At 35.3% G+C, this 20872-nt stretch overlaps 1 long non-coding RNA gene across 1 annotated transcript; it reads right to left on the bottom strand.

Annotated features, from left to right (window-relative positions):
* Positions 1-1684: 1684 nt before the first annotated feature.
* LOC124831982 (uncharacterized) lies at positions 1685-3499 on the bottom strand. The gene is made up of 4 exons (XR_015785184.1): positions 3121-3499; positions 2882-3025; positions 2420-2516; positions 1685-2121 (listed from the first exon to the last, which is right to left on the bottom strand). It is a non-coding gene; the product is annotated as an uncharacterized LOC124831982 (long non-coding RNA).
* Between the last annotated feature and the right edge of the window lie 17373 nt (positions 3500-20872).

Below are 20872 nucleotides of genomic sequence, written 5' to 3'. Positions count from 1 at the left end.
TCGATATATCAATGAAAATAAGTTTTCATGTGTAGTGTGGTTGACATCTAGTGCTCAAAATTCTGGTGAAGAATCTTAATTTAACATGACTTATGTATAGAAATGCTCTCTTTAGAAAGGCAAAAATAAACTGCATCAATGATTTTAGAAATTCTATATAATTATTGACTCAAAGCCTTTCTGAGGTTTGATATTTTTTAGCATTACATAATTTTGACATGCCTCTTGAAACTGCATGTCATGAAATATAAAAAAAATATTCATTAATTATAATTTTGGCCATGCCTAGGTAAAATGGTGAAATATAATAAAGAATACATTTTTAAGCAAATGCTAGTCATTACACAAAATAAGCAAGAATGACTCAATTCCTAAGTCATGAAAACTCAACACCAAGAATGATAGAAATATTAAATTCGCACAAATTTAAAAATTCAATGAAAAGCATGCAATAACATTAAACGAAAAATAAATGAAAGAATTGCCAAAAAGAAATTCTCAATTCCAAAACACTTGATACTTTGATAATGTCCTTAATGTGTGTATGCACTAGGAAAACAAGTGTTAATTAAGAATTATGCGAGAAAACATTTTAATAATGATGTAAAATTTTGATAGATGTTAAAGTTATTTATCATCAAATTATTTATTTTACTCTTGTATCACTACAGAAATCTAAAATTTTACCAAGATTTTTTTTTATATTTTCGGCGGTTTTAACCTCTGGTAAATACATTTCCCATGGTTGGGAAAATCACTTGGAAAAGCACCGTCACAAATATTTTCTGGTAGTTATGTGTGAAAATTGCCACTATTAGCGGAGTCTTTTGAAAATCGCCGCTATTTGCATGGGTTTTCTGAAAATCGTTGCTATTTGCAGGGTTTTTATGAAAATTGCTGGTAATTGCTGAGATTTGGTACTTGTGAGAGTTCCCCAAAACTGTCGGTAATTACTGAATTTCGTAGTTGGGATTTTCAAAACTGCCGGTAATGTAAATAATTTAATTTTTTTTATTATTTAAATGAATTTAATGATCATAAAAAATATTTTAGTAATAAACCAGAATCTGAAACCAAAATTAAATATTATTACATAAAATAAACTGTAAATGTTAGAAATACAATTAATTGTTCAACTTAAGAAATAACATGTTCAATCTTAAAAATTACAATAAACATTTTCTAAATTATAATCATCAATTTTGATGTTGTTCATGATCTTCATTACCTTCATCATTTGGTACACTTCATCATTTAATATACTTATTTGTTTAGATACCTACAATATAAAATAATAATTAGTTGTTAATATATTAATGGTATGCATTAGCTTTATTAAGACAAAGTGATCAATATGTGTTCCACTCCTAAGTAAAGTAACTTTATTCTAATGAGAAAAATATCATAAAATATCTACATCAGTGAGAAAATATCATAAAGTATATATATAAGTGAGAAAATAATTTTCTAATTGTTAATATATAAATGTTAGAAAGTTTTTACAAAAAGACAGACTGAAATATATACTACGGATGTAGTAAATTTCACCTCAGGAAAGTAAGCAAGTTTAGCTGGGTTTGGCTTTCCCATAAGCAAAGTATAGGCCTTCTTGCCTGCTCCAGTTATGAGCTCCTTCATTTGATTGATTATGTGAAGATAACCAGCTACATCAGTAGGCAGTATATTAAATTAAATCCCACTTCTATTAAAGAAAAACAAGCATATAAAATATTTACTCTCACACGAAATAGTTTCCACATTTTTTATAGCTACCTAAACCATATGACCAAGACTGTGAACCATTTACATATCCATTCTGTAATCATAGATAATAATCAAATGATGTCTCACATAATTCTTCTTATCGCATTCAAGGTTAGTAACATTAAGGATTCACTCTTGATATCCTTTCTTACTAGACAACAATATTCAAATAATATGCCCCATTATGCCCCTCATTGTAGAAATTGCTCATGAAGGTACAATAGTCCTCTTGCTACTCCCAAAGCAATGTGTTGTCTTATGCCCCTCACTATGGAAATTGCTCATGAAGGTACAATAGTCCTCTTGCTGCTCCCAAAGAAATGTGCTTCCTAATGCCCCAATTCAGCATTGGTTTACCTGACAACCACCAATTTGGTATTAGAATCCTTAGATACAATCTTTCTTGATGAAAAAGTTTCTATCTTCATTTCTCTTTTTCACAAATAATATAAGAAATTTGTTACACTAAAAACACTATTTGCAAACATAAGGGTGATACTTTCGAAGTATGAAGCATATTAATAAGTTTATTCCATTATAAGTTAGCTACATAAATCACAATATATCAATAATATTAATGCTTAGCTAGAAAATAGGATAAAAGAAGCATAAATAAATTAAAGAAAACAATGGCATAAATAATAGGATTAGATACCAGCTTCTGGTTACGCTTCCCTTTTCCCATGACACTAAACTCCTACAACCTCCTCTGTTGCAGCTTCAGCCTTAACAACATACTCAAAATTTGTAACCTAAATTGTGGAATCCACTCAGTCGATCAAAAGCACAGAAACCCAACAAAAAGCTAAATGAAAAGAAAAACGGTAAATAAATTTCGTGTAGCAATTCTTGTAATAAAGGAAAGATTGATGTTGACATGGTAGGAAAATGTAATGGAGGCAGAGTGCTCCATCATCTATCAAGAACTGCAAGTACATCTATAAAAAAAATTTCCTAAATATCAAAGAACTCATACTTTAAGAAATCATTACAATAGCATCACATGAATGGTCGTGAATCTTGAATCAAGCCATATAATGCTTTCACAACAACAAAATAATAATGAAAAAAATTCAGAGGCAACAGTGTACAAGTAAGAAGTAGTTCCAGTTCATACCTTAATTGGATTGCTCCAAATGCATTTGCAAAGTATATTAGATCATCAATGCTTTCAATTTCAAATCCAACAATTATACCACCTAAATAAACCATTGCTTGCTCCTTCTAGAGTAGTGCTATTTGAGATTCTAGTAGAGAAACCCTTATCATTATAGAAATCGGAAGTGTTAGAAATGCTTTAAAAAAACAAATTAAGTTTCATCAATAGAAACAAATTAAATTTCATCAATAGCTTACGGGTTACGTTGTTGGCAGCTCTGCCAACACTGGATTCACCGCCGCGGGTGGTTTCGTGCAAGACATAGGGTTGTGCTTTTTGTGGCTATCGATTAAGTTCATACAAATTTGATTCGCATGTGTGAAAGAACAAACAAGCGATACAAACTACAAAGAGATAAAAAAAAAAGAAAAAGAGTGATCTAACCTAAAGAAGTGACGAAGGAAGGTAGTGAGTGAGAGCCGACAATAACGATTGGAGAAGGATTGAAAGAACTTAGAAGATGGTGAGATGTTTGAATAAGAAGAAGGGAAGCTAAGAAGGGAAAATGAGAAGGGAAGAAGGAAAAGCGAATGTGAAGTGGTGGAGAAGAAGGAGTGAAACCAGAAGATGAAAAAAGAAAACAGTGACGTAGTAAATGGGGAAAACTAGGGATTGTGAATATATACTAGTGCTTACCGGCGGTTTGCAGAAAAATCGCCAAAAAATTAATTTAAAAAATTTAAAATAGAAAACTTAACTGCGGTTATGTTTAAAAAAAGTTTTGAATAGAAAAATTAAAACTTCGTAGATTGTTTTTTAAAAGCTCCAGAAACTAGAGACAGTTTTGAAAACCACAAAAAAAAACCCTACTATAATTAAATATTTTTGTAATGAAAAGTGACGAAGGAAAGTAGTGAGTGAGAGTGATATAGGGATTTAAATAAAAGGCACGTGGTTCCACGTGGCAAAATACTTTAATTACTTCTGTTGCAATTCTGTTAGAAGGTAGTAGAATTTGTTATCCCTTTTGGTTTTCAAATAAATACTCTTCTCAGAGGGAGAGGAGAGGCACGATTCTTACCACAGAAACAACTTCTTCTTTTCAAATTCTCTGGTTCGGATTCAATTGAATCCCTAAATTCTTGAAGTTCTTCGAATAATCTCTATTCCTAGACTTCCTATATCAGTGGTATCAGCTTGGACCTTCCATCGGCACTTATGGCAGAGGCAACTCGTCTTCAAGCAGCAATGCGCGAACAAGAGGAGCGATTAGAGAACAAAATTATTTCGAAACTCGACGAACGTTTAATTGAGCTTACAGCTTCAATTCGGCAAGCAATTGAAGCATCGGTTGATCGGCGCATTTTGGAGACCTTACACCAGACCTCTGAATCTGGGAATGATGCTTCAGGGCGCAATACTAATTCTAGAGGTGCCCGCAACTCGAACTCCACCTATTCTTGTGGCACCCGTTTGGCTCGAATCGATTTTCCACGCTTTGGCGGTGATGCAATCCAACAGTGGATTTATCAGTGTGAAACGTTCTTTGCGATTGACGGCACTCCGGAAGATTTTCGTGTGAAATTAGCGGTAATCCATTTTGAAGGAAAGGCACTGCAGTGGCATACTTCTTTTATTAAGACTCTTCCAGGCGGTCACCTTCCAACTTGGACCGACTTTACTCGTATATTGATAGATCGTTTTGGTGAGATCGATGATGACCCGATGTCAGACCTTATGAAATTAAGGCAAACTGGTTCTGTGGTTGAATATCATGATCACTTTGATGTTATAACTTCTCGATTGGATCTCAGTGACAACCATTTGTTGAGTTGTTTCTTAGGCGGTTTGAAGAAGGATATTCAACTGACTGTCAAAATGTTTCAACCCCAGGATTTAAGAAAGGCATTCCATTTGGCTAAATTGTATGAGTCCGCTTATGCTTCAAGCATGCCGCCCAAATTTTCTCTTAAATCCCCGAGTGCATATACGAACACAAAGGCCATTTTGCCTACACCGAACCCTCTGAACAAACCACCTGACTCACAGACAAACCAACGACACTCTAATAAGAAACTCACTCCTGCTTTTATGACTGAGAGGAGATCAAAGGGCCTTTGCTATTTTTGTGAGGAACCTTACAGCCCTGCCCATGCTTTGACACATAAGAAATTGGAGATTCATGTTCTAGAGGTAAGTGACAATGAGGAGGAACTTGTCGATCAGCTTGATGATACACACGAAGATGATAATCCTTCCTTGGACCCTCACATATCAGTTAATGCCTTGACTGGTATCGCAACCTTCAACACTATGAGGGTGACTGGTTACTTTAAGAAGAAACCCCTGCATATACTCATTGACAGCGGCAGTACCCATAATTTCTTGGATGAGTCAGTAGCTAAACAATTGGGCTATCCGCTGACTGCTATTTCCCCTTTAAGTGTAGCAGTGGCTGATGGGGCTCGAGTAAACATCACTGCTATTGCTAAACATTTTCCTTGGACAATGCACAATAGGGAATTTACCTCAGATATGCTTCTAATTCCTTTAGGATGCTGTGATGTGGTATTAGGAATTGAATGGTTGGTTACCCTTGGAGACATTACTTGGAATTTTGATAAGTTGACTATGCAATTTTTTGTCCAGGGCAAGAGGATGGTTTTGAGAGGTACTACTGATAGTGGGCTGAAAACTGCTAGAAAAAGACAGTTGCAGAAAACAATTACTGGTGGTGTTCATTTATCCCTATTGCAATTGTGTGACCAGGATAACGATGTTCTCTTCCACTCCTTGACTACACATGCGGACTGCCAGCCCATTCCTAACTCTATAGAGGCATTATTGTTACAATTTGATGATATTTTTCAAGAACCTACCACTCTGCCTCCTACACGACCTGGTCATGATCACAAAATTCCCTTGGTTACAGGCGCCAATCCTATCAACAAGCGGCCCTATAGGTATGCTAAACAGCAGAAGGATATTATTGATAAATTGGTGCAAGACTCTCTTAAATCTGGTATCATACAGCAAAGTAGCAGCCCTTTTGCTAGCCCTGTTGTTTTGGTTGGAAAAAAAGATGGCTCTTGGAGACTTTGTGTAGATTACCGAGACCTTAATAAACAAACCATTAAGGATAGATTTCCTATTCCTTTAGTGGATGATCTGTTAGATGAGTTACATGGTTCTATGGTGTTTTCTAAAATTGATTTACGGTCCGGATATAATCAAGTACGAATGGAGGATGGTGATATTCATAAAACTGCATTTAAGACCCACGGAGGTCACTTTGAGTATTTAGTTATGCCATTTGGCTTAACTAATGCTCCAGCCACCTTCCAAGGTCTCATGAATGATGTTTTCAAGGATTATTTGCGACACTTTCTTTTGGTGTTCTTTGATGATATATTAATATACAGCAAGGATCTTCCACATCACCTTTCGCATTTGCATAGCGTATTATTGACTATGCGCCAAAATTCTTTGTATGCTAAGAAATCCAAATGCTACTTTGGTGTAGAACGAGTTGAGTATTTAGGCCATTTTATCACAAAGGAGGGTGTATCCACCGACCCTGCAAAAATCTTGGCTGTCCAGAATTGGCCTATTCCAACGTCCTTGAAACAGTTGAGAGGATTTTTGGGACTTGCCGGATACTATCGACGCTTTGTTCGGGGGTATGGTAGTATTGCACGACCATTGACTAATATGTTGAAGAAAGATAGTTTCTATTGGTCTGAGGAGGCCAAGGCTGCATTTCAATCTCTCAAGGATTGTTTGACCCAATCTCCAGTATTAGCATTACCTAATTTTTCTAAGGTGTTTGTGGTTGAGGTGGATGCTTCAGGTTCGGGAATTGGTGCTGTCCTGATGCAAGATCACCACCCAATTGCTTTTATTAGCCGGATTCTCAATATCCAACAACAATCACTTTCCACCTATGAAAAAGAATTGCTAGCAGTGGTTTTCGCAGTCCAAAAATGGAGGCATTATTTGTTGAATAGACACTTTGTTATCTGCACAGACCATAGAAGCTTGCAGTATATATTGAGTCAAAGATTGACTACAGCATTCCAACAGAAATGGCTGGTGAAGTTAATGGAATTTGATTTTACAATTGAATTCAAACAAGGCAGGGAAAATGTAGCAGCCGATGCTTTATCTAGACAAGAAATTGTGGACTGCCAAGCTATCACAAATCTCATCCCTGAAAGCAACATGTTGACTAGAATTATAGCTTCTTGGCATAATGATGTGAGCATTCAAAAACTGCTCCAGGAATTACAAAAAGATACTTCCTCACATAAACATTATACTTGGACTCAAAATGAACTTAGAAGGAAAGGCAGATTGGTTGTAGGGAAAGATGGTGCCTTGAGAAATGAGTTATTGCATTGGGTACATGCAGGTTCTACTAGTGGCCACTCTGGTAGGGATGCTACATTAAAACGGTTGAAATCAGTAGTATATTGGCGGGGTATGACCAAAGATGTTAGTCGGTTTGTACTAACATGTGAGATCTGTCAAAAATGCAAATATGACACATCTGCTTCTCCAGGTTTGCTGCAACCCTTACCAATACCAGAGAGGATATGGCAGCATATCACCATGGATTTTATTGAAGGTTTACCACCATCCAACGGTAAACAAGTTATATATGTGGTGGTGGACAGATTAAGTAAAGCTGCTCACTTCATGTCCTTAAAACATCCTTATAGTGCTACTGAAGTTGCTCAATCCTTCTTGGACAACGTGTTCAAATTGCATGGTTTTCCAGATTCTATCACCAGTGACCGAGACCCCATCTTTGTTAGTCAATTTTGGAAGGATTTGATGTCACTACAGGGAGTTCAATTGCACCTTTCATCCTCTTATCATCCCCAAACCGATGGCCAATCTGAAGTTGTGAATAGATGTTTGGAGACGTTCTTACGTTGTATGTGTTGTGATACTTCCCATGAGTGGGCTAAATGGCTTCCTTTAGCCGAATGGTGGTACAATACCACTCATCATACGGCCATAAAGTGCAGTCCTTATGAGGTGATGTTTGGACAACCCCCTCCACTTTACCTTCCTTATTTACCAGGGGAGTCAAAGGTGGAAATCATTGACAGAAGTTTGCAGAAAAGAGAGGAGGCCTTAAAACTAGTCAAATTTCACATGAAAAGGGCGCAAGATAGAATGAAGCAATTGGCTGATAAGAAGAGGAGTGACCGATCCTATGATATTGGTGATTTTGTGTATGTGAAGCTCCATCCATACCGCCAAATTTCTGTGGCATTTAGATCTAACGCCAAATTAGCACCTAAATATTTTGGCCCATTTCAAACAGTGGATCAGATTGGAGCAGTGGCTTATAAGCTCAGGCTTCCGCAGGGGTCAAAAATTCATGATGTTTTTCACATTTCGCAGCTTAGAAGAAAGGTGGGTCACGCACCTAGTTCCAACTTCCTTCCTGCAGAATTTGACGGTGTTATGGGGGGTAAAGAACCTGAGGAAATTCTGGATCGAACAACTGTGAAGCGGGGCAACAAAGCTGTAACCAAAGTCTTAGTGAAGTGGAAGCACCAATTGTTAGAAGATGCCACTTGGGAATACTTCTTTGATTTGAAGAAGAAATATCCGAATTTTAATCCTTGAGGTCAAGGATTTTTTTGAAGGCAGGGGAATTGATATAGGGATTTAAATAAAAGGCACGTGGTTCCACGTGGCAAAATACTTTAATTACTTCTGTTGCAATTCTGTTAGAAGGTAGTAGAATTTGTTATCCCTTTTGGTTTTCAAATAAATACTCTTCTCAGAGGGAGAGGAGAGGCACGATTCTTACCACAGAAACAACTTCTTCTTTTCAAATTCTCTGGTTCGGATTCAATTGAATCCCTAAATTCTTGAAGTTCTTCGAATAATCTCTATTCCTAGACTTCCTATATCAGAGAGCTTGCAATAACAATTGGAGAAGGATTGAGAGAACCTAAAAGATGGTGAGAAGTTTGAATAAGGAGAAGGGAAGCTAAGAAGGAAAATGAGAAGGGAAGAAGGAAAAGTGAATGTGAAGTGGTGGAGAAGAAAGAGTGAAACCAGAAGATGAAAAAGAAAACAGCGACGCAACAAATGGGGAAAACTAGGGATTGCGAATATATACTAGTGCTTACCGGCGGTTTGTAGAAAAACCGCCAAAAAATTAAAATAGAAAACTTAATTGCGGTTGTTTACTAAACCCGCTGAAAAAAGTGTTTTGAATAGAAAAATTAAAATTTTGTGGATTGTTTTTTAAAAGCTCCGAAAAGTAGAGGCAATTTCGAAAATCGCGAAAAAGAAAACCCCTACTATAATTAAATATTTTTGTAGTAAGAAGCGACGAAGGAAAGTAGTGAGTGAGAGCTTACAATAACAATTGGAGAAGGATTGAGAGAACCTAGAAGATGGTGAGAAGTTTGAATAAGGAAAAGGGAAGCTGAGAAGGGAAGAAAAACGAATGTGAAGTAGTGGAGAAGAAGGAGTGAAACCAGAAGACGAAAAAAGAAAACAGCAACCCAACAAATGAGAAAAACTAAGAATTCTGAATATATACTAGTGCTTACTGGCAGTTTGCAGAAAAACCGCCAAAAAAATTAATTTAAAAATTTTAAAACAAAAAACTTAACTACGGTTATGTTTACTAAATCCACTGGAAAAAAATTTTGAATAGAAAAATTAAAACTTCGTGGGTTGTTTTTTAAAAGCTCCGAAAACTAGAGACAGTTTTGAAAACCACAAAAAACAAACTCTACCATAATTAAATATTTTTGTGGTGTATCTAATCAATCTCAACCAATTTTCCACGTGCTTCTTTTAATTTTAATATCAGAAAACTCTTTTATAAAAATCACTGGTAGAAACTAGTTATTTGATCAAGTCATTCTAATTTTGTGCACCTTAGACTCATTTTTCTGTTAGCATGACAATATGTATAAGTAAGCATAAAAGAACTTGTCATTTTTATCTAGTTATACGTATTTGCAAAAGCTTTGAGATTAAGACACAATGAAAGAAAATGTTTTATGCTTAGAAATGTTTCTTTAACATGTAAACAACATTAAATTTGGTTGAAATATCAAACAAAAGGGAATTTAATTGTGATATCAAAACTTTTGCAAATTTAAGACTATCATCCATTAAGTTCATTTAAAAAACTTCACATCTAAAATACATTTTTGAAAGTAAAGAAAATAAATATAAAAAATAAAACTTAAACTTCTAAGAAATAAGTTTAAGTTTTCTAAGACTAGATACAAAAATGTCAAACAGAAAATGCTTTATATAGTTACATTTATAGCATTCATCTTGCATTTTCTTACTTGAAATTTTGTTTTAATCAAACATGACTATTAGCCTAACTATTAAAGATGAGTAGGTTTAATTCCTTATCTCCTTAAACATTTTACTATAAATCTATATTTTTTTTAGAAAAATAAATAATTGAAGAAATTGGTAGAAAAACCCTCAAAATAGTTGAAGAATTCCTAAGCATGAGTGTCATCTTTCTAAGGTTTAGCATGAGAAGTGGCTTTTAATAAACTAATTTAAAAAAGACTGTCATGTTTATTGAGTGTAATTTGTGCATTTGGGATAAGAATTGGATTTTAAAGAGAAATAAGAATTGGGTTTTAAAGAGAAAAGAGGCTTCCCACATGGTGGGTGACAACTCAAAAGCTCTCTTTGTGCTTACATCGATCTTCAACTAAGTTTATTTATTATTAATTGTATCAACTTTTTCATCTCTTTCATCTATAAGTAGTTAAAGCTTTTTTTTTCTAGGGCTTTGATATTGGAAATACTCTTGCTTATTATCTTGAATTGAGGTAAATCATCTAGTGAACCATGTATTTAGATATGATTATGGTTCATTCGTCGTCTTTTAGTCATTGAGCTTAAAACAAGTTTTTTTGTTGCCAAGTTACGGAGGGGATTAATGCTTAATAAAAGAACCTAGGTTCTTTTCAAATAAGGAATTATGATTTGGCATAAATTTGACAATAGATACTAATGTTGAAATTCAAAGTGTATAATTAAGTGTCACATAAGAAAGAATGGTGCTTAGTGAAATTTAACTTCAACATTTAATTTTGTTTGCACAAACTCAATTTGTTAGTTTAGTGCAAAAACACATTTTATAACAATTTTTTATATCGGTTGTAATTCACCAGGTATAAAAAGTGGTATGGTAGCATAATTGTAAATAAAATAATAATTTCTATACTGGTTGTAGTTATAACCCATATAAAAAGTGGATACAATGACATTTTTGTAATAAATAAGAAAACATTCTATATCCACTAGTAAAAAATGAGGCTACTAACGCGCTCATTATGCTTCGGTTGGTCAGAAACCGAAGCATAAAATGGGGCGGTGGCATTTTTGAAATTATTGGGAAGTATATGCATCGGTTCTATCTTAACCGAAGCCATAAAACCCGCGAAAGATGCCAAGAAAAGACTTTTCAGTTGATAAATATCTCTTTTCAGGGTTTTTGGCCTCGGTTATCCTCAGAACCGAGGTCAAAACCCATCTACTCCACTAACATTCCCGCTCTGTACACTAACGTTTGAACTGACAGACTTTTTGAAGCCGAGGCCATATCCTCCTTTTATTAAGTTAGGCAATTGTAACGTTTAAATTTTCACAAAAGGTAATTAGTTTTGTGCAGGGGTTTTGGCCTCGGTTCTCCTTGGAACCGAGGTAAAAAGGTTCATTAAAATTATAAAAATGTCATTTAATATAAATTTTGAATTTTCTTTTCTGGGCACTTTAGGCCTCGGTTCTAAAGAACTGAGGCAGTAGAGGCTTACTACCTCCTATTATATGTGTATGTTTTTTCATTTTCCTTTTCTTAAAAGGCATAAGCTTGGGGCACACTCAGTCCAGTGTGCTTTTTTGGGGTATAGTCCCTTTCATAAGGATCTTTTGTGTTATGATACTTCTAATCATCATTTTCAGATGTCCAAGAATTTAACAGTTTTTATAGCCAATTTATGTTTCCTTGTCTTTCTCCTATATCAAATGATGTTGTTATTCTTCCCATCTTTTCTACACTATCCCTATCTATATAACTTTTCCAACCTCGCTTCACATGTTAGGAGAACGTCATCAACAAGTTTCCATTTTCCCTTCTAACTATGATCTATTACATGTGTCTGAACAGTCGAACCACGAGGATCTAGTCTAATATCTCCAGCTTTTGATAGGTATTCTTCATATAGGTATGCTTCTTCGCATACTTCTCTAGCAAGTTCTCTTTCTAGAACATTTGTTCATACTTGTTACTCAGTAGTTTTTAATAATATACATTGGGTAAAAGTAACGAATGATGAACTTCAAGCTTTACAAGAAAACTTTACATGGGATATTGATTCTTGCCCTCTAATATTAAACCCATAGGTTGCAAATGGGTGTATTTTGTGAAATTAAATTATTATGGTTCTCTTAATCATTATAGGGCAAGATTAGTTTCCTTAGGAAACATATAGGAATATGACATTGATTATGATGAGACATTTACACTTGTTGCCAAAATGACAACTTTAAGAACCTCCCTTTTTATAGCCACCTCTAAGGGTTGGTCCTTTCATCAAATAGGTGTGAAGAATGTGTTTTTTCATGAGTTCATTGAACATATTTACATGTTTCCTCCTTAAGGCCTTTTCTCTTCATCTACAGACATGTGCAAGCTCAATCATTCTTTATATGGTCTGAAGCAGGCTCCCCGAGCATGGTAGGACATGTTTTGTTCCACTCTCCTTAGGTTATCCTTTACATGGAGTAAATATGATTCCTCTTTGTTCATCCATTGCACACTAACAAGCATTGTTCTTCTACTTCTTTATGTTGATGATATGGTTATTATTGGCTCTAATCAAGCACCCATCAAGAAACTTAAACAACAATTACAAGCTTTATTTCATATGAAAGATCTTATACACTTGTACCATTTCCTTGGCCTTAAAGTTCAATCCACCTTCAATGGTACATTTCTCCATCAACACAAGTATACGATATATCTCATTTATATAGTTAGCCTTTAATCAGCTACTTTGGTGGATACTCCTCTTGAAGTTAATTTTAAATATCATTACGATGAGGGTGACCTTTTGCTTGATCCTTTATTATACCAACAATTATTAGGTAATCTTAATTACTTGGCCATTACATGCCTTGACATCTCCTTTGTTGTTCAGCTAGTGAATCAATTCATGAACTCTCATCGCCATCTCCATTTGGCAATATTTCATCACATAATTTGTTATTTGAAAGGTACTTCTTAGCAAGTCTCATTTTTTTCCCATTGGCACACCTCCTAAATAATTGCTTATAGTGATGCCAATTGGGCTGGTTGTCCTGACATTCATTGATCAGTCACTAGTTGGTGCATGTTTCTAGGTTCTTCATTGATCTCATGGAAAAATAAGAAGTAACCATCTATATCTAAATCATATACTGATTTGGGTAACGTGCCACATCTACTACTTGTTCTGAAATAATTTGGCTTTATAGTCTTTTGGTTTAACATTGGTTTCCTCAACACGATCTAACATCTCTTTCTATTGACAATACAAGTATCATTCAGATTATTACAAATCTAGTGTTTCATGAGCACACCAAGCATATTGAAGCATGTTGTCACTTTATTTGTGAAGCTTATGATAATCATGTTATTTTACTCCCTCGTGTCACTACTCAGCTTCAAGTTGCGGATATTCTTACCAAGGTTGTTCCTTACCTGTGTCATCAGTTTCTTGCTAGCAAATTGATGTTGCTTGACTAGCCCCATCAATTTGAGGGGGATGTAAATCATGAATTAATTTGTCTCCTTAAATATTTTGATATGGTTTCTTAAGAATAAGCTACGAAATTCATAGATTGATTTGTTCTTCCTAATTTTAGACTATAGAATATTTTGTAGAATATTTTGTAATTATGAGTAATAATTATTATAAATATTACAAACATTATTTATAGCGTGAATAACAATAGTGAAAATGTATCAAGCCATTTTTCATGTACCTAGAATGCCATATGTCAATTATTATTAAACAACATCTTTCCTATCATGAGTCTCATTATTAAACAACATCTTTCCTATTATGAGTCTCATCTGCCATTCTGGAACTTAAGGTTTTCTTGTAGTGAAGGTTTCTTCACGTATGGCTTAGCACCAAAATCGCTGCTTAGCAGCATGACTCATATTTAAATTTTTGTAAATCGCCTTATGGGACTCAACATCAACTTTGGGGCTCGTTGTCATCTTCTTAATTTCCTTCATTTTAATTGCAAAATAGTACAAACATATCAATTTTCACATTTTTATAACTTTTTCACTCCTCATTGTGTAATTGAATGCAAAAAGGGTTGTTTTATTAAGTTTTATGTCAAATTCATACAAGATAAGTGTCTAAAAGATATATAATTATAAGTAAACTATACATACTTTGATTTTTTATTTTGAAGTTATTTAACTTTTATGTTCTTTACTCTAATATCCCTAATGCATTTACTTTTGTCATTAGTTGCAATCAAACATAAACATATTATTGTATTTTATGGTTTAATACATTATTCTTCATTATATGTCCTTCTCGATATTATAAATGATTTTGAAAGCTCGTAATTAAAATTGTCTGTCACAATAAAAATAGTTTGTTATATTCAAGTTGAGCAAATCCCTCTTTATAATTTTGAATAGTGCAAACAATATTTAGAAATCATCTTAAAGAGAATCAGTAATTAATTTTATCATAATAAGTAGAAGGATTATATATGTTTATGAATAAACATTTCCCATTAACAAAATATGTCTCATAACATATCATAATTACCATGAGTTACAATCTACTCTAACCACACTTTTGTATTAAATAATTTTAAAATAAGCAAGATAATATAACTTTCGACAACATTGTCACGAAAACATATTAAACAAAGAGCTATAAGTTACTATGTGGTATGAAATTACATGATGTATATGGAAAGAAAGAAACATATGTGGTGATATACTTTTAAGTTTACTATTATTATTTATGTTTTCTTTATTGCATGAGTAATTTTGGTTTAACAAGTGTTATAATTAAGCAAAAGTGTTATTGATGTGAATTTGTTTTATTTATTGATATTTTTATTATTCGTTACATGTTTATAGTGAGAAAATTGATACTTCTTATATATTATTATGTATTATATATTATTTTCTAAAATGAAATGAGTAATTAAATGAAATGAATAATATACCCTATGACTGCCGATCAGTGATTAATTGGGCGGTCAAGTTCCTCACATTCTTAGTTAGTTATAAAAAACTGGACAGTCTTTATTGAAGAGTCTGTACCTGATCATAAGTCACCCAGTGGTTGACCAGGGATGCAAATTAAACATATTTATAAGTAAAGTATGTTTATCGACTATTGGGTCGTGATTAGGCCGATGTTAATTGAAAGCTCATTCTGAAACTTATAAATACAAGTTTAAGCTAAGGAGGTAGATGATTACATTTCTAGCACTATTGAGAAATGATTATGATCACCGAACAATCATCTATTAACTTAAGCATTGAAGTGCCTTTTGTAGGTAACCCCCACACGGTACCATGGAGTGTTGGAGTAAAGACTTGGGTTTCTAGACAACTGAAAGGTTGTTTGGAGTTTAGTGTTGAAGACAATTGACCTCGACCCCACTGTTGAAATATTTTAGCGCCCGCCGTGGGACCCGAGAAGACTAAGTAACACCCTAATGGTGAACACAAGGAATGTGAGTAATGTGGTGCAAGGAGGATAAGAGAACCACCAAGACCCAATGGAGATTACTAGAATGTTATAGCAATAAATGTTGGACATGCAGAATAGGCATTAAGAAGAGTTGACGACCTTGAAAGCCAAACATGTGGCTATTCGGCAAGAGCAAACCGCCCAGCATTCCACCCGTGGAACGGTTAATCGCCTTACCCCGGCTAAGGCTGAAGAAAACACCAATCCCGTGTAGAGGCAAGAACGAGAGCGAGTAAAGAGCATTACTTCGTGCAGACGGTGAACACAATTGGCCTATTGTCGTTCGTTAGTGCCATCATGGAGACGCACATCCTTGAACAGTTGGTTTTGCCAACTTTCAACATGTATGATGGATAATCAGATCCATATGACCACCTAAAGATGTTTATAAACCATATGGCTTTTCACACTACTAATGACACAATATGGTGTAGAGCTTTCTCCTTATCTCTTCAAGGAGAAGCACTAGAATGGTTTAACTCTTTACAACTCAACTCTATAGAGAATTTCAACATCATCTGCATGCTATTCGGTTAGTAGTTTATGGCAAGCCGGGTACAGGACCTAACAACCCTAGCCTTGACGAGTATGAAGCAAGAGAAGGAAAAATAGTTGTGGGCTTTCATGAGACATTATAGGCAAATCGTTCGACGAATTAAGAATTTGTATCATGACTTCGCCCTACAACATGTCATGACGACCCTAAAGCTAAGGTTGTTTGCCGATAGTTTATGTCAAAATTCGCTCAAGTCAGTAGAGGAGTTGAGAAAGCTGGCAGTCGAGGATATGAGGATGGAAGACATGCGAGAGTTTTGCAGGAAGTAGTATGAGGAGGCTGCCAATAGTGAGAAGAAAGAGTTGAAGAAGCCAAGCAACAACAATAACAAGCCGAGTGGCTCGTGCCCTAAGGACCTCCCACGTGGTCCATGTTTCCATTAGTATACCTCGCTTAATGCACCACGGGCGAAGATTTTGCAAGAAGTCTTGAGCGCAGATCTGATCCCTGCTCCCAAGAGAAGACCAACCCCTCACGGAGTCGATGACAATAAACATTGATTATATTATAAGAACATGAGACACAACATCGATGAGTATGTGACCCTAAAGACAACATTGAGGAGTATGTGATCCATACAATGAGCAGATTGTAAGGTTTGCTTCCGAACGGGTTGACACCCGAAGGTACGCAGATTTACGAACCAAGATGGGTACTGAACGGGACAACAAGGAGCTCAAGGTAAGGTTCCTTCTTGTGGAGGCGAATACCTTCTACAACATGTTGATCAGACAGTTATGCCTCAACGCTTTCAAGGCAATCATCTTCACCCCCACCTCGCCATGAAGTTCCCTACAGAGAGAGGAACGGTCTATATGGTCCACGTGGACCATAAGACTACCAAAACATGTTATGTAGTTGGGCTGAGAATGGAACCTTATGTTCCATTGAGGAAGGTCAAATGGTTAGAGTGGTCATGGTCGATCTGGTTGTTGATCACGCCAATCACCTCCAACTCAGCCGACGTTATTCGAGTCTTATGCCACGAGGTTAACCTTACGAGATCTTTGGTCCAATACAGAGGAAACTTAAATCGATCATCCTCATTGAAAAACTTTGACCAATCGGCTTCCATTATTAGAACCTTGAAAAACTTAAGTTTAATCATTCTCGTAATTCCTATTTATGTTGGGTTTTTTCAAATAGGTCACTTTAATATTTGTTTTCCAATTGGGTCCCTAAAAGTGAAAAATTGTAACAATTGGCTCCTTGCAGTTAAATTGGGTTAACAAGGTTAACTTTCAAGTGACGTGTCAGTGTGAGGTGAATTAATTTAATAAGTAGAGCCTCTTAGATGGAAAATGTTTAATAAAAAAAGATTAAAAAAAGAATTATCATCCATTACGATGAAGCACCACCCAAAAATCTTCTTTCCTGTGCATCACCCAAAAATCTTCTTTCCTGTGCATCACCCAAAAATCTTTTTCCATGTGCATCAAGCTTGTAAAAGGAAACCCAAAAATCAACCCCAAATTACGATGAATCGCACCTCACAACAAAACTATAGAGAAATCCCAAATTTCACAAACTTTGGAACCCTAATCGCAATCTACCCCAAATCGCCTAATTTGAATCTCCATGCACCATTGCGAAACCTAGACGCGAGCCATTGCGATTTGCCCAACAGAAAACCCAAATTCGCATTCGCCTTCAACCTTACTGATTCGCACCTCCACCATCTTTGCGATGTAAACCCATTAGCGTCGTTGCGATTCACGAACCAACTTCACCATGATGTGTGATGCTGCATCTTCTCCTCCTTTGTCAATCGCAAGCAACCTACAAAATATCAAAATAGAAACCCATATTAAAATCACAACCTCTATCGGGATGAACCCTAATTGCGAAATCCAATTCACACGACCATCTTCCATGGCCATCATCTTCTCTTTCATTCACGACCCTTCCATTTTCGAAGATCTTAGGGTTGGGCCTTCGAAGATTTCCTTGGTTAAGATTACTGAAGACGATTTTAAAGTTGGTTCCGATTGAGATTCTTGGGGTGCTTTTGTTGTTTGCATGGATTGAATTAACCATCATGCAAGAGACATGAAGACTAAAAAAGAGTCCTTCGTTATGCTCATTTGTGCTGCTGTTTCACTCACTAGTTCAAATGTTGCTTTAGGGTTTTTTGTCGTCATTATGCTCTACTTACTCCTCAATTTGAGGGAGCTTGAATGTGCAGGTTTTCCCTTTGGATTTTGCTCATCCAAAACCATCAAGTCTTCTTTGCAGGAAGAAGATGCAAGCTTAATTGCATAACCTTTTTTTTAATCTTTTAATTAAACATTTTTCACCTAAGACGCTCTGCATATGCCACGTCTTTAAATTAATCCACCTCACACTAACACTTCACCTGAAAGTTAACTCCGTTAGCCCAATTTAACGGTAAGGAGCCAATTACTTCATTTTTTCACTTTTAGGGACCCAACTGGAAAAAAAAAAGATAAGAAAGAGATCTATTTGAAAAAATCCAACATAAATAAGGACTACAAGAATGATTAAATAAAAAATTTATTCTTAAACTCCTTATAGGAGACCGAGAACAACTTGAACAACCACTTCCCCTGCTCGAATATCAAGGAGGTCCACCCCCGCTTAATATTCGGGCGTGTGCAGAAATAGTGAAGAAAGATGGCTGGAGTGGGAGTGAGGTCGAGGGTGACGCAAATAACCGCGAATGCTTGTGTGTATGCCCACCCGTTCAAGTGAAGTTGTGATGATGCCATGTTCAACTCCCTTAGCACACCCCTCTGAAAGTCTTTGAGTGAGATTTGAATGTACATCTTGTTGAACAGAAAGTTGAACATGATAAAGAAGTCATCATGATTGTCTCCCTTCCCTTGGAACACCCGTTCGTTCCCCTTGTACACCATCAACTTATGAAGGAGCCATCCCCAAAAGCCTTTAAGATGCAACTTTGTTCGGCCCAATACTCTAGTTGGTTCTTCATGTGGAAGAATGTCAAGAAATCACCTATTTCGTGGGACGCCCATTCATAACTAGAGATAATGGGGAGAGTTTGGACAAGCTCCACACCCTGATTGGTTGCATCGATCTCCACGCCACCAAAAATGAAACTTTTAACCCCAAATCAAGTGGTCTTATTATCATCTATGTTGACATTGCTATCAACTAGACCCTCATCCCACTTGGTTAACCCAAAGATAGACGAAGAAATAGATCTCGACACCAATGAAGATGAGGCATCATCATCCCCGATCGCCCCTCCCCAAAAACTCCTCAGACAAATACAAGTTAACAATTGATATTATTACATGAAGGAAAGAATACCGCTCGGTAGGTAGAGAAGGTTGAAGAGAATGATGAAAATGACAGGGAAGACCCACCCCTATTTATAACCAACCACCTCCTACCCTCGAGCGATATCCGTCGTTAAATAAAGTGAGATCCCACGACCCAAATCATGCAACCCTATGCATTCTGCCAAGCGCGAATCAAGAAGTGTTTCAGGCCTCTTTTCCAACGATCATTTTCTACAAAAGGACGAACGATCTTAAACGCCACTAATACACACTAGATCAAGTACTTGTGGTCGCCCATTTTCACAAACCCCTTTGCCAATTATTCCAAGCTTGGGCTTGAGGGGCCTGTGTGTCGTATGAATGTCTGATCAGTGGTTGACTGTGTGGTCAACTTCCTAACATTTTTAGTTAGCTTCCAAAATTCGAACGATCTTTATTGGAGAGTCAGTCACCGATCAATAAGTCACCTAATGGTTGACCAGGGATGCAAATTAAATACGTTTATAGGTAAAACATGTTTATCAACTATTGGGACGTGATTATGTCGATGTTAATTAATAGCCTATTCCGAAACTTATAAATACAAGTTTAAAGTAAAAAAAGTACATAATCATATTTATTACACGGTTGAGAATTGACTTTGATAATCAAACAATCATCTACTAATTTAAGTATTAAAGTGTCCTTCCATGCTATGAAGAAGTATTTGAGTAAAGACTTAGATTGCTAAACAATGAAATGTTATTTAGATTTTAATGTTAAAGACAATTGACATCTATCCACTACCGAAATAACATATAATTGTAATAAGAGGTTTTATCCTATTTTTACATTACATTGAAATTGTTCCATCTTCTTGTATTATAGCATACATGACCAAATTCCAACGGCTTTCTCCCACTGTATTTGTATTACATTACACATGTATCATCACCAAATTCAAAATATATCACCGGTTTAAAGAATAACCTTAATAAAGTAGAAATAATAAAAAGTATTTTAAAAATGAAATGTCAGATAACTTGATACAAACATATATATATATATATATATATATATATATATATATATATATATATATATATATATATATATTATTTTTTTTTTAACTTTTTATAACAGCCATCAGTGTTACATTAATTTGTAAAATGCTGATAAATCACACCATATTTTTCCGTGATTCTAATTGTAATGCTCCCACATCCAATTATTTTTCTATTATCATCATTAGTGACGTTAGGCTTATGTAATAAAATATTACAATATAGTTAACTGTTGTTTTTAAAATAAAGGGAAGAATAGGCTGTCTCATGCAAATTTTCAATTTATTTTTTTTCCCGTTCCAAAAAAGAAAAGTTTATTAAATTCCCCCAATATTTTTTTTCTCGGT

Source organism: Vigna umbellata, chromosome 3 (genome assembly GCF_029865625.1).
Source record: "Vigna umbellata cultivar VRB3 chromosome 3, Vumbellata_1.0, whole genome shotgun sequence".
Classification (NCBI taxonomy): domain Eukaryota; kingdom Viridiplantae; phylum Streptophyta; class Magnoliopsida; order Fabales; family Fabaceae; genus Vigna; species Vigna umbellata.
Note: the sequence above shows the minus strand (reverse complement) of the source record. Positions and strands in the feature narration are given on the sequence as shown.